This window comes from Equus quagga, chromosome 14, assembly GCF_021613505.1.
Source record: "Equus quagga isolate Etosha38 chromosome 14, UCLA_HA_Equagga_1.0, whole genome shotgun sequence".
Lineage (NCBI taxonomy): Eukaryota > Metazoa > Chordata > Mammalia > Perissodactyla > Equidae > Equus > Equus quagga.
Window position 1 is genome coordinate 94,874,601 of NC_060280.1, and position 8,303 is coordinate 94,882,903.

General features: G+C 66.2%; 1 protein-coding gene across 3 annotated transcripts in view; it reads right to left on the reverse strand.

Annotated features, from left to right (window-relative positions):
• Nucleotides 1-8,265, reverse strand: part of FZR1 (fizzy and cell division cycle 20 related 1) — a 22,272-nt gene extending 14,007 nt beyond the window's left edge. For all 3 annotated transcript variants that reach the window (XM_046637469.1, XM_046637467.1, XM_046637466.1), the window contains exon 1: nucleotides 8,202-8,265. The gene's annotated coding sequence lies outside the window, so the exon portion shown is untranslated. The remainder of the gene's footprint in view (nucleotides 1-8,201) is intronic.
• Nucleotides 8,266-8,303: the final 38 nt, after the last annotated feature.

Below are 8,303 nucleotides of genomic sequence, written 5' to 3' on the forward strand. Positions count from 1 at the left end.
GTGTCTAAGTTTCCTAACGAAACGTGGGAGAGAGCAGGGGTGGCTCGTCCCTGACTCCGGGGAGCGCAGATGACCTGCCTGGCCCTGGGGAAAGGCGCCCCGGGCTGCAGGGTTTAGAGCTGACGTGGAGTCCCCAGAACCAGGGAGCAGGCGGTGAGTGAGGGAGGGAGCCGCGGCCGCGCCCCGCTGACCAGGCAGGTGCGCCTTGGGGGGCCGCTACCTGCACGCTGCTGTCCTGGGTCTGCGGAGGAGGGCTGGGCCTTTGGCCATCCGCTGCCACTGTCCCCTCCACAAGAGACTATCGCTGGGGGTCTCGCCCACCCACTGAGCCAGCCCTTGAGAGTCTCTCCTTACCCCCTGTGGGCCCCAGAGTGAAGGGCCAGGAGGCCCGCCTTCTGCCACTGCCTCTGAGCCTCACCTGCTCCTCTGGGAAATGGGCATGAATCCCGTCACCCGACAGGACAGTGCCAAGGTCCCTACTCAGCTAGGGCTGAGGTTCCATGTGTTAGGGACCCCCGACCCCCAGAGCTGCCCTCCCGTGCACACCCATGCCCACCTGGCCTTGGCCCTCTCTGGGAGCTCGGCCCACTCACACCAGACAAAGAGGTCCTGGGGCACTGACGGAGCGGGGCGACGTTTCCCAGATGCTGCCCACTGCCCGCTGCCCTCCCGAGGAGGCCCTGCCTGCGCCCACACCACCCTGACCTCACCCAGGCCTGCGGTGCTCCAGGGCGCCCAGCACCAGCACCTGGGTGAGACCGTTGGTTGAGAATAGCCTAGCCGTATAGCCTGCCCCCAGGGGACATAGGGCTGTGTCTGGGGACATCTGTGGTTGTCACACTGGGGGAGCCCGTGGCATCGGGTGGGTGGGGCCAGGGATGTTGCTCAACTCCCCCAGCATCCAGGACGACCCCCAGAGAGAAAGACCTGACCCCAGCACCGAGGGGGGACCTGCTCCAGGGCTGGGCCAGGGAGGCCGTGAACGAGTGAGACGATGGCGCGTGTGCGCTGGCTCAGACAGCATCTGTGCCCGAGGCCTGCGAGCCCCTCCTCTGGCTGCAGCAGTGGCAGGCCAGAGTCCGAGACAAGGGACAAGCCCGCGGGCAAGCTCTAACCTCGCCAAGCCAGCCGCCAGCCCCAGATGAGGAAACAAGGTCAGAGGTGCGGCGTGGAAGGCACCACCGGGGCAGGGAGCCCACGCACAGCCTCCCTGGGGGCGGGCGCGGCCCGGTCGCTGCTGCCGAGTTTGCACAGGCCCCGGGCCGCCCGGGACAGAGGCTGTGCTTCCAGGAGCTCAGCCAAATGTCAGGCCTTCCAGGTGCTGCCCGTCTTGAAAAACTGGTCCCGCTGTTTCTACATCTGCCTGGCTCCTCAAGGAGGCCCAGGAAATGAGACATCCCCATGACAGGTCAGTCCTGACTCAGGTTCTGCGGCTGACTGTGTCTGCGTGTGACCACCTACGACGCAGCTTCTACCAGGGTCTGTCCCCGTCGGCACTGTGGACATCGGGGCTGGGTCATTCTCTGGTGGGCTGCCTTGGGCGCTGTGGGGGTCTGAGCAGCACCCCTGGCCCTACCCACTCGATGCCAGGAGCACCCCCAGTGTGACAGCCACAGATGTCCCTGACACCCCGACACCGCCCAGCGTCCCCTGGGGGCAGCATCTCCCCGAATGAGGAACTGCAACCCCTGAGGGGCAACCGCACCGGCCAACAGCTTGAGGTGGGGGCATCTGCCCTGCCCATGGGGTTCGGAGATGGGGGTGGGAGGGGAAGAGTACGCCAGCAGGAGCCTGTGGACACTGCCCTGTCCCGTCCCGAGTGGGCACCAGGCACCCGCGTGAATGGGACACACTCCTGGACCCGTGGGGAGACCATCAGGACACAAACAAAGACGACGTGACAGCGGCGAGCCCCGCCTGCGGCAGCCAAGAGCCAACACGGCTCACAGCTCTCGAGCGCCTTACAGAGTTCTGTCCCCCAGCGCGACCCCATCTCCACCTTCTCAGGTGGTCACCCGGCTCGGCAGCTGCTGGCGGCGGAGCGGGGAGCTGAGCCCAGGCAGTCCGGTTCCAGTGCTGCGCCCGCCCGCCGGCCCAGGCCGCTCCGAGGGCGAGGGGCCCAGGCCAGCACCCAGCGAGCCTGGCCACAGCTCAAAGGCACACTCTGGGGGGTCAGCACAACCCCAGGGGACTCTCCACCAGCCGGTACCATCGGGGACCAACCAATCAGGGACCCTGGTGACAAATGGCGGGGGCTCCCTGGAACATCACTTCAGGGCACAGGCTTTGGCAGACGGCCGAAACTGCAGTGGACGGCGCTGCTGTCTGAGGCACACGGCGGAGGACCAGGACACTGGCGGCGAGCTCCAGACGCCCCCAGACTCCCTGACCGCCAGCCCCTGCCTCCTGAGAAAGGTGAGGGATCACACTGGGCCCCGGGGCTGGCCGCCTTATTCTCAGCCATCCTCTAAAGGGTCGGGGACAAGTGCCACATAAGACAGCCCCATCCAGAAAAAGGGGCAGGCATCCAACTGCCCGCCTCGGGCTCAGCAAGCTGGAGCCGGCCCTCGCGGCCCCCTCCCTCCCCTCACAGTAAAGCAAAAGACCTCAGACGCTCCTAGCAGGGGCATCAGAGAAACGTGCGCTCTGGAGACGGACAGACCTGGCTTTGAGCCCTGGCTCCAACCCTCACAGGCCACTCTGGGCCAGCCACCTCCCTGAGGACCTCAGTCTCTTCATCAACCACCACGTAACGTCGCTGTGAAACTGATGCAGCTTTATGGAGCAGCTGACAGAGTGCCCGCCCCAAAGGAGACACTAGGAAGTGGTGGCTGGTCCCCTGGGCTCAGTGACAGGCAGACAGCAGGTCCCAGGTGCGCCTGCATCCTGTTCCTCCATCCATGCAGGGCGTGGTGGCTGTGTGCCAGTGAGGTCAGGCCTAGAGCTGCAGGCCGGGTGACCAGGCAGGCCAGCTCCTCCCACGCTGCCCCCGCAGGTGAAAAGGACGACCTCCCCCAAGGGATGGGAGCGGCGGCCTCAGTCACGGACGTGGGAGGGAGGGCACTGTCTGCCAGGAGGGCTGGCCGTGGTCTGAGGGACACCGACTCTGGCCTAGACCCCAGGCAGCTGCCCTCATGATGGCGGAAGTAGACTGGGACCTTGGAGGGGAGAGGTCCCGCCCCTCGTTGGGCACAGGACGAGCTGGCGGCCCCTTCCTCTAACACAGCAAAAGATGAGGCCGGAGGCGCCAGGATTAACAGGGGCTGCGCCCGGTGCACGGTATGTGGCACGTGGCACAGAGACGCAGGCCCTCCTGGGGGCTGATGGGAGTCACAGGATAGGAAAGTTATTTCAGGGGGCCTGGCGGGGGGCGGGGGCCCGGGAGCACAATCCAGCATGCATTCACTCACTCATTCATTCATTCATTCAGCTGACATTTACCGCCCTCCTACTGTGTGCAGGTCGTGCCACATGCTCATCACGGAGCTGGAAAGCAGAAAGCCAGGGCCATTGTTCCCCAGGGCTCACAGACCAGACGTGAGAATTCCGTCAACACATGGTCTTCTGGACCTTTCTTCTGTGACGATGGCCTGCGGGCACCCTGCTGGCAGCAGTGCTCTCACCTCAGACACAACGCCTGAAGAGAGGACAGCCCGAGGTTTCTCGTCTCCGTGGCCCTATGACCACGCACGGGGTTGTCACTGTGACGCCTGTCAGAGGGCCCACTCGAGGCCGGATGGGGCCATAAAGGGGATCACAGTAAGCAAGCCTATCAGGTTCCCGGAGCCCCTTGTCTCCGTTTGCACACACCACGGGGAGCTCACCCCCTAGCTTCCTCTGTCTGCCTCCCTGCGGATCCCACCCATGAGTCCACAGAGGGGGTGACAGGAGGAAAAACCTAGAATGTTTAGGGCAGGGTCCCGTCCTCCCCCACCTGCTAGCACTGCTGACACTGGCGCCAGGTCGGCCTCTGGGGAGCCGCCACACTGCGGGGGGCGGGGGGGGGGTTGAGCAGCATCCCTGGCCCCACCCACTTGATGCCAGGAACGCTCCCAGTGTGACAGCCACAGACACGCCCCCTGGCGGAGGCCCCCTGGTTTACTGGAATCCTTAGCGGAATAACTGTCTCCCTGGATCCACAGACCAGCGCTGACCTCTCTTGCTGCTCCGCCCCTCCAGAAGTGCAGACAGCCAGCCCGCCTCCACCCAGCGTCGGCCCCCCCTTGCTCCCTGCCCCCCGCCCCTCCCCCTACCGCGGGACGCAGTACAAGTACAGCCTGAGCCTTCCCCATGGCCGCACTTCTGGCGGGGACGAGACCCTCCCTGAGGGGCAGAGAGCAGTGGGTCCCGGGTCAAGTCTGATCCGGGGAAGCAGGGGGGGCTGGAGCACACGGAGGTCTGGGGAGGCTGGGGTGTGATGGGCACGAGGGGCGGGGGCGGGAGAGGAGGCGCAGCCAGAGGGCAGTCTCCTGGCTGTGCCCAGGGCCCAGGGCGGCGGCAGGGGCTCTGAGAGATGGGCACTCCTGGGCTGCGGGGGTGTTGTGCAGACACTGCGCAGTGCGGGGCAGGGGTGGGACAGAGGGGCCAGGGAGCCGGAGGGCGGTGCGCGTCCAGGTGAGAGAGGGGCCGTCCTGAGAAGACAGGGGTGGGGAGGAGCAGCCGGTGGGAGGCTGCGGAGCAAAGGGAGGGGGCCGGGCAGGTCTGAGGCAGGAGCGGCCTCTCTGGACACCCAGGACAGAGGCCGGACGGGCCACATGGGCCTGGACCCCAGGAGCCAGCTTTGGGCAGCAGCAGCGAACGAGGACAGGAAGCTAGGACGAGGGGCAGGCCGCCGAGGGGCGTGCAGAGGAGCAGAGGCCGAGGCCCAGGGAAATGAGAGCCGCCACACACAACCCGGACCGACTGCGGGCAGCTCTGTTCACCACAGGGAAGGCGGGCACAGCCCAGGGGTGCACCAGCCGGCGAACGGACACGCACACATGTCCACCCACACGCTAGAACACGACGCAGCCATGAAAAGGAGCAGGGCCCTGACACGGCCGCACGTGGACGGACCTGAACACACGATGCTCAGGGAGAGAAGGACACACGGCATGTGATCCCACTGACGTGAAACGTCCAGAACAGGCAGATCCACAGACAGCGGGCTCGTGGGCGCCAGGGGCTGAGGAGGGGGCGGGGCACTGCTGATAGGATGGGGCTTCTGTTTGGTGTGATGAGAATATCCTGGGATTAGACAGTGGTGATGGATGCACAATCTTGCAAAGACACTGCAACCCACTGAAGCTCACATTTTAAATGAGTGAATCCTACGGCACAAGAACTGCATCTGAATAAAGCTGTCACCAACAAGAAGTAATCAACAAGATACGCCCAAGAAGAGCAAGGGGAGGAGCTGAAGGACCGGGGGCAGCGCGCAGGAGGCCGGGGGCGGAGTCCCCATCCTGCTGTGTTATGGGGCCACCACCTATCACCATTACGCTCGGATGGTGGCATGAAGAAAGGGCAGGCAGAGCGCAGCGGGTTCTCCAACTCCATGCACACAAGAGGAAACTGAGGCAGGAGAAAGGAGTCACTTGCCGAAGACACAAGGACGTGTGGCCATCAAGAATGCCACATGAGGGGCGCTTTGGTTGTGTCCTGAGTCCTGGTGTCAACAGGCATCTGTCCACAAGGTCGGGGCTGCGGGGCCACGGGGCTCGCCTGGCTCCAATCCCTGCCGCCCGCAGCCCACAGCCCACCGCAGGCATGGGGCCGGCCCTGCAGCACGCCCAGCCCAGGGAGGTCGAGTGAGGGGTGGGCAGGGTGTGACGGGGGAGTGGACGAGTAGAAGGCCAGTGGGGCAGACACTGGACCGGGGGGAGCCGTCAGGACCCAAGCGGGGCAGCCAAGCACTCCTTCCCAGCTCCACAGGCCTGCGCCCCCGGGCTGGCCCTCGGCACCCGCCCTTCTCCAGCTCCAGCCCCCCAGGGCACCGCGCAGGCTCTGGGGACGGAGCCCTGCCCTCAGAGGGCTCACGGTCCATATTCCAGTCCAGGGTGCCCCCCAACATGCTCACATCAGGGCTGGGTCACTCTCTGGGGGGCCGTCCTGGGGGCTGTGGGGGGCTGAGCAGCATCCCTGGCCCCACCTGCCCAATGCCAGGAACTCCCCCAGTGTGACAGCCACAGTGTCCCCAGACATGGTCAGTGTCCCGAGTGGAGAACCCCACTCTATAGAAGGAAGGAAGGACAAGGCTGCTGAGATTTGCTCGTCCCTCAGAGACCCAGCCCCTCGATCCTGACGCCAGCCAGGAGTCCCCGGGATGGGTCCTGCAGACAGGATGACTTTTGGGTCCTCGTCCTTCTCAGCGACATCACCACAGCCAAGCCCACTCTGGACGTCCCCAAACCCAGAAGTCCCGGGCAACAAACCCACCCGGCCAGAGGCCAGTCCACAGCGGGGGACCCGGCGCCATAAGCAGACCCACACCTGGAGCCTCCCTAGCCTTTTCTATCTGCTTCTAGGTCCCCCCCACCCCCAAACAGTCACCACCCCCGGCCCGGGGACAGACTCTGAGATTCTCCCAGGAAACCGCCTGGGGGGAAGCCGGCTGCCACAGCCACCTGAGAACCTGCCCCAGCTATGCAAGGCCGAGAGCCCCAGCTTTTGGGGAGCGAGAGCCTGCATCCTTCAGAAAACCCTCCCCAAGCAACCCAACCTCGCCAGCTGTGCAAAGCGCAGCGCGATGGCCAGCCCACCTGCTTCCACCCCGGGTCAGGAGGGACGCGCCCAGCATCGCCCAGACGGCAGGGTCCTCCACGTCAAAGAAATTTGCCCGGTGAGCAGCCTAGGGTGCGTTCTGGGGGACAACGTGCACCACTCCGGGACTGTCCCCAGAGGATCTCATGGGCTCCCTGCGTCCCGAACCCACCCCACCTCCTTCCCTTCAAATTCCCGCCCCGTCTCTAACCCTGAGGACGGATCTGGGGGCGGCTGCACAGGCGCTGGTGGATGCCTTTTCTTTAGACAAACGGTCCTCATTCAAGTCCGGTAAGGAGTGGGCATGGAGGAGGGCGGGCAGCCTCCCCACGAGAGGCATGAGGTCATCGCTTGGGGACTGGGGAGCGGAGCGGGCTCGGGGAGGATCAGTTCCCAGCCCCAGGGGCACCCCGAACGAGGAGATGATTTGGGCAGGGGGAGAGAACAGAGAAGAACAAAACAGGTTTAGGCTGGATGTCAGCACAGCGCTGGGTCCCACGCCTCGGGGTGAGGGCAGGTCTACACCGCGCAGGACCAACGGGGGGAGGGGGTCACAGTTCTCAGCAGGGGACAATGGCCCTGATGGGGGGGACCACCCCACACTTGGGGGGCCCCAGGCTCGGAAGCTGGTGCCTGCAGGAAGACACAGAATAGGCCCTGATCGGAGGGCGGCTGGGGAAGGACAAGCCGGCTCAGATTTTGGTGGGGTTGGCGCCCAAGCAGGCGACGGTGATTCTGGGAGGGTCAGGCTGGGGGCGGGGGGAGCAGAAGGCGGAGGGGCGGGAGCCAGGAGGGCATTTATGCATTCCACCCGCGTCGCCCAAGGGCTTCTGGTGCCAGGAGCGAGAGGGGCGCGGTGCATACAATGGGCGCCCGGACAGCCTGGATCCGCACCCCGGCCCTGGGGTCCCAGGGTCCGAAGGACTCAGATCGGACTTTATTGGGGCGGTTCGAGCCTGGGTGAGTCGTGACAGCTATTGGGGGCCGTTTAAATCTGGGCCGGGCCAGCTGGCATGCTCCGAGCCTGCAGGGCCGGGTTTGACAGGCCAGAGCGCCGGCTCGGGCTGGGCCTGCTGTTCCGGAGGGTGGAGTGGGGGATCCCCGGTTTGGGGGGGGCAGAGCCCGGCCCCATGTTTATAAAGGGGCTGTGGACGCTGATGCGGGGGGAGGTGGCGGGCTGCGGGGAGCCCGGGGTCTGGGGGTCACGCAGGGCCGGATTGAGGGGTTCAGCCGGGAGGAGAGATGCTGAGCTCCCCCCGGGCCTCGCTGGGCTCGGGGGGCGGAGTTCAGGGGGTCCGCCCGGCTCCCGGAGGGCCCGGAGCGCGGGGAGTCGCAGCCCGGGGCGCCGGCTCGGCTTTGGGGGCCCCGGGGGAGGGTTCGCGCCGCCGCCAGGCCCGGCCCGGCTCGGGGGTCGCGGCTCGGGCGCGGGGGGGGCGGGTCCCCAGACCCCGCCGCCTCACCTGGCTCGCTCCCGTCGCCCGCTGGCTCCGCCGGCCCCGCCGCTCCCGGCGCCGCCCCGCGCCCGCCTCCGCCGTCCGCAGCTCCGCCGGGTCCGGCCGCGG